The sequence below is a fragment of the Onychomys torridus genome, chromosome 11 (assembly GCF_903995425.1).
Source record: "Onychomys torridus chromosome 11, mOncTor1.1, whole genome shotgun sequence".
Taxonomy (NCBI): Eukaryota; Metazoa; Chordata; class Mammalia; order Rodentia; family Cricetidae; genus Onychomys; species Onychomys torridus.
Window position 1 is genome coordinate 15,789,449 of NC_050453.1, and position 8,685 is coordinate 15,798,133.

At 46.8% G+C, this 8,685-nt stretch overlaps 2 pseudogenes; both read left to right on the forward strand.

The window, feature by feature from the left end:
• Positions 1-1,156: 1,156 nt before the first annotated feature.
• LOC118593269 lies at positions 1,157-3,607 on the forward strand (annotated as a pseudogene).
• Positions 3,608-6,771: 3,164 nt separating this feature from the next.
• LOC118593270 lies at positions 6,772-8,419 on the forward strand (annotated as a pseudogene).
• Positions 8,420-8,685: the final 266 nt, after the last annotated feature.

Genomic DNA, 8,685 nt, shown 5'->3' on the forward strand with positions numbered 1-8,685 from the left:
ACCAGAGGGATCAGATTAGATCACACCCCTGGTTAAAACCTCCTGTAGGGGTTGGGGATCTAGCGCAGTGGTAGAGCACTTGCCTAGCAAGCACAAGGCCCGGGGTTCAATCCTCAGCTCAAACAAAACAAAACAAAACAAAACAAAAAACACAAAACAAAGCACAAAAAAACCTTCTATAGCAGTAGCTCTCAACCTTCCTAAGGCTGCGACCCTTTAATCCAGTTCCTTACACTGTGGTGACCCCCAACCATAAAATTAACTTTGCTACTGCTATGAATCATAATGTGAATATCTGTTTTCCAATGGTCTTAGGCGACCCCTGTGAAGGGGTCATTACCTACAGGTTGAGAATCACTGTTTTCTAGGTCTTCCCCATCTCTCAGAATGAAGCGCCAAGGCCTGCCCGTGCCTTTGAGGCTAGTGTGAGACAGCCCCTGTCCATTTTTCCAGCCTGTGCTCTCCCCCACACTGTGCTCTACCAACTGGTTTTGATTCTTCTCACCCACACAAGCATTTTAATCTGCCAGGACCTCTGGAGTGGAGGTTTCCTTGCCTCTGCATTCTCCTTCCTCTGTTCTTTACCCTCAACATTTAGTTAGCTCTCAGTTAGCGAAATGCAAATGTCCCTGCAAGCTACATTGTAAGATGAAGAAACAGGTGGTTTAAAAAGTAAGCAAATAAGTAAATAAATAACAAGGCCAGGTATGGTGGCACAGGCCTTTAATCCCAGCACTCTAAAGGCAGAGGCAGGCAGATCTCTGTGAGTTCAAGACTAGCTTGATCTACATAGTGAGTTCCAGGACAGCCAGGGCTTTGTAGAGAGAGACTGTCTCTAAATACCAACAATAATTATCTATCCTATTAAGCCATATAAAGAAAAGACAGATGGGGAGGGCCATAGAGCACTTTAGAAAGAACTGTTGGACCTGGGCGATGGTGGCACACACTTTTAATTTCAGCACTTGGAAGGCAGAGCCAAGCAGACCTCAGTGAGTTCAAGGCCAGCCTGGTCTACAAAGCAAGTTCCAAGACACCCAGGGCTGTTACACAGAGAAACCCTGAAAAACAAACAAAAACAGAAAAAGAAAGGTAAGTCAAGTCGGTGGAGACAGATCACAAAGGCATTTATATAGATCGAGGTACAGTTCTAACTATGCCCCAGGCCCTGGGCTCCATCAGCAGCACTGAGCAGGTGGGAAAGGAAGCAGTTAGGATCTAATTAGCATCATGGGGGTGCATAGAATACAGACCCACTGAAACGTCCCAAAACTGTGTTAGAAGAATGCAGTTCCTTAGCTGTCCCTGTGTCACCAAGGAGTCAGGCTGTGAGCTAAGGATCTCATTATTTTCACAAGTGCAACAGTCAGCCCTCGTTGTCTAGGTCACTCTGAGTAAACACCTGCTGTCTGCAAGGGCACAGGCGGTGGGTTTTCGTGTTTGTGGTTTTAATAAGCAGCAGCAGCAGCAGCACCACCAGCAGCAGCAGCAGCAGCAGCAGCTCTATCGGAGAGGTTTGTAACAAGCAGGAGGGGCTTGAATGCACACACTACCCGTCTCTCCCACCAGCTCCAGCTCCAGATTCTGCTTTGTTCCTGCAGCAACAGCTCCTGCTAAGAGCAACAGCTGCATCCGAGTCGTAGTTTTTCTAACATGCACTGAACCAGCCTCCTCACGACCCACAGAAATGCAGTACACCAGGGAGGGGGCCCCTTCCCCAGGAACACCACTACCAGCCCAACTGCAGTCCCATTTCAGAGCTCTTGATTTTCCGCTCCGTGGAGTCCTTCCTCCAAACTAAGTCTAAGTGTTAACAACTTCCCCCGCCCCCGCATTGTGCGGGCATGCACACTCTGCATAGTAAGAACTCCCATCTCACACCGGCTGTTCTTTGCCGTGTGTGGAGAGTTTCTTCCCACGCCAAGTCCAGGTTAATATTTCCCTCTTCCATCCTCTGCCCTATGAATTGCCATTCGCCTCAAGGCCCTCTGGGCCTTGTGTCTTCGACTCTTGGGGTTGTGCATTTGCTCCCGCCCCGCCCCTCGCCTTAGCGCTTCAAAATCTGCCCTCCGGCAAAGACTGGGGAGACCGTAGGGTTTCTTACTGGTTCCATCTCAGAGATCATACTTGGGTCATGGTTGGGATACAGTTGCTTCCTGTATGTGTCCAGGTTTCTAGCCGTTTATGCCAGAAAGCCAAGTTCCATTTCAATTTTTTTTTCCCACAGCTTGATTTCTAGGCTGAATCAATATCTAACCTAAAACACCTATATTAAAAGATGTGTATTCGTGGCTGGTTTGCAAAGTGACAATGATTGGTAGTTAATGGTTGGTTGCTTCGCTTGTCTCTGCTCTTCCCGGAGCTGCTGGGACCTCAGAAGGACCTAGCCAAGCCTTTCCTGAGTTTGCAGAGGAGACTCCCAGAATGGAGACTTTTGTTCCTTAGATACAATGTAGCCAAGATTGGGGTTTATAAATGAATTACTGACGGGGAGCCGAGGACAAAAAAACCTCTCTAAGGACCATCTCTAGCCAAACCCACAGCCTGAGGTATTGTACATGATCTACACCAGAGTCTTACAAATAGTGTATGGGATCCGGCTGGATCACTTCTACATGATGCGGTGAACATAGAAGTCATGTACCCACATATAATGCAGGGCTTTTTACCAATAGACAATTTATTCTTTCCTCTGGACTCCTTTATGTCCATCTGCCGAGTGAATGACTTTGAGATCTGATGTTTTGTATCCAAAAGCCAAAAGGACAGTTCGGTTTTTGAGCGCCATTATCAACTTTATTCCCTTCAGAGAAGCATGCCAGGAGACGTATGAAGAATTTCTTGTGCAAAACGAGTCCTCTATGGACAAAATGCAGCAGTTACACCGTGCGCACCAGAAGGCGTTAATGAAACTGGAGAAACTCAAGCTGGTTCCTGAAGGGCAGGGAGAGTTCGGGCAGGCAGCTTCTGATGATGTTCAGGAGCTGCAGCGCTCGCCGAACCAGGAGTTTAGGCAGAAAACAGTGCTGTGGGAGGGAACTGCACAAAAGAAATCAGATTATTTCAGAAAAAAAATCAGCGTTTGAATGAACTAAAGTTGTCAGTGGTTTCTTTGAAAGAAATTCAAGACCACTTGAAAAGCAAAGTTGTGAACTCACCCGAGAAGGTGAAAGACATTCTCCAGAAGCTCCAGAATTTCCGGCAAGAAGTGCTGGAGAAGTATGAACTCCATAGAGACTCTGTGGATGATGGCCTGCCTCCCTGTCAGCTGGAGGTGCAGATGTATCAAAAGAAAATCCAGGACCTTGCTGATAACAGGGAGAAACTAAGCGGCATCTTGAAGGAGAGCCTGAACGCGGAGGACCAGATTGAAAGTGATTCACAGAACTAAGGAAACGGGACTGAAGAAAACTGACTCAGAACACTGGTGGCTGCGAAGGAGGAGAAGCTTGCCACCGCACGCTTCAAGACAAAGAAGCAGCAGGAGGATGTGAAGCAGTACAATCAGACAGTGACCCAGGACTGCAATACAGCTCAAGCAAAGAGAGGTGCTGTCCGTGAGCAAGTGACCTCCACGGATCAAGAGATCCAGCAGATTTTTGGTTAGTGGACATCACCAGCACTTCTATTGTGTCACTGCAAGTACGCCGAAGGGAAACGGGAAGGCGGTGTGCTGGAGGGCTGCCCGTGTGGATCAAGGCCACACTCTGAACAGCCTCTTCCTCAGCTTGGCAGTCTCCTATTCTCTTCTAGTGCAGCACTCCAACGTGGAGCGTCTTCTCAGTGCTCTCCTGGGACTTTTACATAGAAAATACATAAAAAGAATAACCCAATTTCTGTTAAGAGCTTTGGCAGCATAGAAACTGAGTTCTAGGGTGTAATGGTTAATCTTCACTGTTAACTTGTTGGGATTTTTTTTTTTTTTTTAAAGACAGGGTTTCGCTAGGTAGCCCTGGCTGTCCTGGAACTCACTCTGTAGACCACCAGGCTGGCCTCCAACATAGAGATTCTCCTGCCTCTACCTCCCGAGTGTGGAGATTAAAGGTGTGCACTACCATACCTTGCTGAGGTACTTGTTGAGGTTTAAAATCACCATGGAAATACACTGCTGGGTATGTATGAGTGTTTTTAGGAGCTGGGCAGTGGTGGTGCATGCCTTTAATCCCAGCACCCGGGAAGGAGAAGCAGAAGGATCTCTGTGAGTTCGAGGCCAGCCTGGTCTATAGAGTGAGTTCTAGTAAAGTCAGGCTACACAAAGAAACCCTGTCTTGGGGGAAAAAAGTGTTTCCAGGAAAGTTTAACTCAAGAGGGAAGACTCCTCCTCAATGTGGGCATCACCAGAGTCTGGGCCAGGGTCCTAGACTGACTAAAAGGCAAGAAGTGAGCTGACCATTGGTCTTTATTGCTCTCTGACAGTGGACATGAGGTGACCCACTGGCCCACAGCCCTGCAACCATGCCTTCCCTGCCATGATGCACTGTACCCTTAAACTATGAAACAAAATAAAAAATCTTCTGTAGCTAAAGTGGTCTCAGGGTAACCCTTGATGCAATGTCCAGGTTCTTTGCGGCTCAAAGAAAGAATTGAGCAAGATGCAGAGCAGCCGCAACAAAAACAGATTTACTTAAAGAGAGGGTGAAAGCATAGAAATATTCTGTAGGGTGGGAACAGGCTCAAGTTATTGTGTGGTTCTGTTATGGGGTACCTGGAGATAAAAACTCCAGAGATTTCTGAATAAATCATATGGAGTCTTTATTGCCAGTGGGACCATCCCAAGCAGAGTAGCAGGAAGCTGCCTGGACCTTCAGTTTGAGTTTTTGAAGACAAAACCCACAATTGTGCCATATATAGAAAGGTAACTCTGGACATCTGCAGCAAGCAAGCATTGTTTACAGAAGCAGAAAGACAGAAGTAAACGGGCAGTTCTCATAACTCTTAGGTCAGGAACACATTGTATAGGAATTGATGGCTGGTCCAGAGACAGGTTTACTCTAGGAATTGATGGCTGGTCCAGAGACAGGTTTACTCTAGGAATTGATGGCTGGTCCAGAGACAGGTTTACTCTAGGAATTGATGGCTGGTCCAGAGACAGGTTTACTCTAGGAATTGATGGCTGGTCTAAATGACCAGAGACCAGTTTACCCAAGATAGTTGTTAGCACTTAGAGCATTCTTAGGGATACTTTCATGAGATGGCAGAGCTATAGTTCAGTACCCCACTACAGTTCAAGCGCCCCACTTACTAGATCCATGGCCTTTTATTAGCAAAGGGAAAGGATCAATTCTCTGGAGAGGTTTACTTTTTCCCTTGGCTGTCATAGGGGATTACTTTGCTTTGTTTGCTGGAGAAGATTGTACAATCCTTGGGGTGATAGTCTCAAGCAGTCCCAGGGATAATCTTTCTCAGTTGCTGGGTTCCAGCGTTAACCTTTGTACTCACCGTCATAAAAGATGGACTGGCCTCCTCCCTCACTTACCCCCTTCCTCTTCTTCGTCAGGTACCTCGTCACAGCTGTGAGAAGAACACAGAGGGAACCTTAAAGATGCCCTAAAAGGACAAGATACTCAGGGGGAGTTTTGATGCGTCTCAAATGTGATAAGGCCAAAACAGAACTGATCATCCCAGAAATCTGCCCCTACAAGTCTTCTTCACCTTACTCAACAGAAGCTCCATCCAACAGTGGCTCAGACACTGTAACATCATCCTCATCACCTCACTTTTTCTCTCTCCTTCCATTCAGCACATCAGACTTATCTCTAAGACTTAGCCCAAATTCAGCCATATGCCTTCCACCCTGGTCTTCATCCACCATCAGCATTGTGTGTGCTGTGTTCACTGAATGGAGTCTGACATTTATCAAGCATTTTATGGATACGTGAATGCTGACATTGTAGTTGGGGAAGATTACTAGTGAAGCATAGGCTCTTCAGGAGGAGGGGCAGAGAGTACAAATGATCAGGAAATGCAGATTAGAAGGGTTATGGGTGGAATGAAGGTGTGATGGCTATTATTGGTTGTCGATTTCACCACATCTGGAGTGAACCACAATCCAGAAATGGAGGGCACACCTGTGAGAGACTTTATTTTTTTTTTCCCAGTAGGTGAATCCACTTTTAGTGTGGATCTTTGAAGTAAGAAGGCACACATCTTTGATCTGGATCTTGAAGTGGGAAGGCACACCTTTAATCTGGGCCACACCCTCTGTTGTAAGTCTATATAAGGACATGGAAGAAGGAAGCTTCTGCTCTTTGCTTGTTTGCCCTTGCCTTGCTAGCACATCCATTCCTTCACTGGCACTGAAGCCTACTTCTTTGAAATTCCAGCACATACTGAAAACCAGCTGAGACATCCAGCATTGTGGACTGAGCAACTACTAGATTCTTGGACTTTGTTCACAGCTGGCCATTGTTGGATTAGCTGGACTGCAGCCTGTAAATCATTCCAATAAATCCACCATATATACACATGAGAGAGAGGGAGGGGGAGGGGGGCAGGGGGAGAGGAGGGGGGAGGAGGGGGGGAGGAGGGGGGAGGAGGGGAGAGGAGGAAGGGGGGGAGGAGGGGAGGAGGAGGGGGGAGGAGGGGGGAGAGGAGGGGGGGAGGAGGGGGGAGAGGAGGGGGAGGAGGAGGGGGGAGAGGGAGGGGGAGGAGAGGGGGAGAGGGGGAGAAAGCGAAGTTGACTAATACAGAAGAGCATGGAGAAATGTGGCTGGTGTGTCAATCTAAGGTATTTGAACTTCAGCTAAAAGCAAGACAGGAGATGCTGGCAAGATGGTTCACTGGGTAAAGGTTCCTGCTGCCAAGTGTGATGACCTGAGTTTGTCTCCAAAACCCACATGATAGAAGACTCCAAGTTGTCCTCTGACTTCTATATGTGTGCTGTACACACACACACACACACACACACACACACACACACACACACAATAAATGTAATAAAAGGTGGGGCAGGAAGGTGGGAACAGAATGTGAAACCTGATCATATTAGTAATTTAGAAAGTCCACTCTCAAAAAAAAAACTAAAGGAGGTTTCATAAGGCCATGTTGTTAGTATTTTGGCGTAGGAACATGTCCTGAACACGACACATGTATTTTACTCTTTGTGTGTGTGTGTGTGGTGTGTGTGTGTGTGTGTGTGAGGGGTGTCTCCCAGCTCCCAAATAAATCACACAGAGGCTTATTCTTACTTAAGAATGCCCGGCCTTAGATTGGCTTAGTTTCAAAAGAGAAGATAAACCTCTCTAAGGACATCTCTAGCCAAACAACAGCCTGAGGTATTGTACATGATCTACACCAGAGTCTTACAAATAGTGTATGGATCGGCTGGATCACTTCTACATGATGCGGTGAACATAGAAGTCATGTACCCACATATAATGCAGGGCTTTTTACCATAGACAATTTTTCTTTCCTCTGGACTCCTTTATGTCCATCTGCCGAGTGAATGACTTTGAGATCTGATGTTTTGTATCCAAAAGCCAAAAGGACAGTTCGGTTTTTGAGCGCCATTATCAACTTTATTCCTTCAGAGAAGCATGCCAGGAGACGTATGAAGAATTTCTTGTGCAAAACGAGTCCTCTATGGACAAATGCAGCAGTTACACCGTGCGCACCAGAAGGGCGTTAATGAAACTGGAGAAACTCAAGCTGGGTTCCTGAAGGGCAGGGAGAGTTCGGGCAGGCAGCTTCTGATGATGTTCAGGAGCTGCAGCGCTCGGCCGAACCAGGAGTTAGGCAGAAAACAGTGCTGTGGGAGGGAACTGCACAAAAGAAATCAGATTATTTCAGAAAAAAAAAATCAGCGTTTTGAATTGAACTAAAGTTGTCAGTGGTTTCTTTGAAAGAAATTCAAGACCACTTGAAAAGCAAAGTTGTGAACTCACCCGAGAAGGTGAAAGACATTCTCCAGAAGCTCCAGAATTTCCGGCAAGAAGTGCTGGAGAAGTATGAACTCCATAGAGACTCTGTGGATGATGGCCTGCCTCCCTGTCAGCTGGAGGTGCAGATGTATCAAAAGAAAATCCAGGACCTTGCTGATAACAGGGAGAAACTAAGCGGCATCTTGAAGGAGAGCCTGTGGAGGACCAGATTGAAAGTGATTCACAGAACTAAGGAAACGGGACTGAAGAAAACTGACTCAGAACACTGGTGGCTGCGAAGGAGGAGAAGCTTGCCACCGCACGCTTCAAGACAAAGAAGCAGCAGGAGGATGTGAAGCAGTACAATCAGACAGTGACCCAGGACTGCAATACAGCTCAAGCAAAGAGAGGTGCTGTCCGTGACCGGATCAAGAGATCCAGCAGATTTTTGGTTAGTGGACATCACCAGCACTTCTATTGTGTCACTGCAAGTACGCCGAAGGGAAACGGGAAGGCAGTGTGCTGGAGGGCTGCCCGTGTGGATCAAGGCCACACTCTGAACAGCCTCTTCCTCAGCTTGGCAGTCTCCTATTCTCTTCTAGTGCAGCACTCCAACGTGGAGCGTCTTCTCAGTGCTCTCCTGGGACTTTTACATAGAAAATACATAAAAAGAATAACCCAATTTCTGTTAAGAGCTTTGGCAGCATAGAAACTGAATTCTAGGGTATAATAGTTAATCTTCACTGTTAACTTGTTGGGATTTTTTTTTTTTTTAAAGACAGGGTTTCGCTATGTAGCCCTGGCTGTCCTGGAACTCACTCTGTAG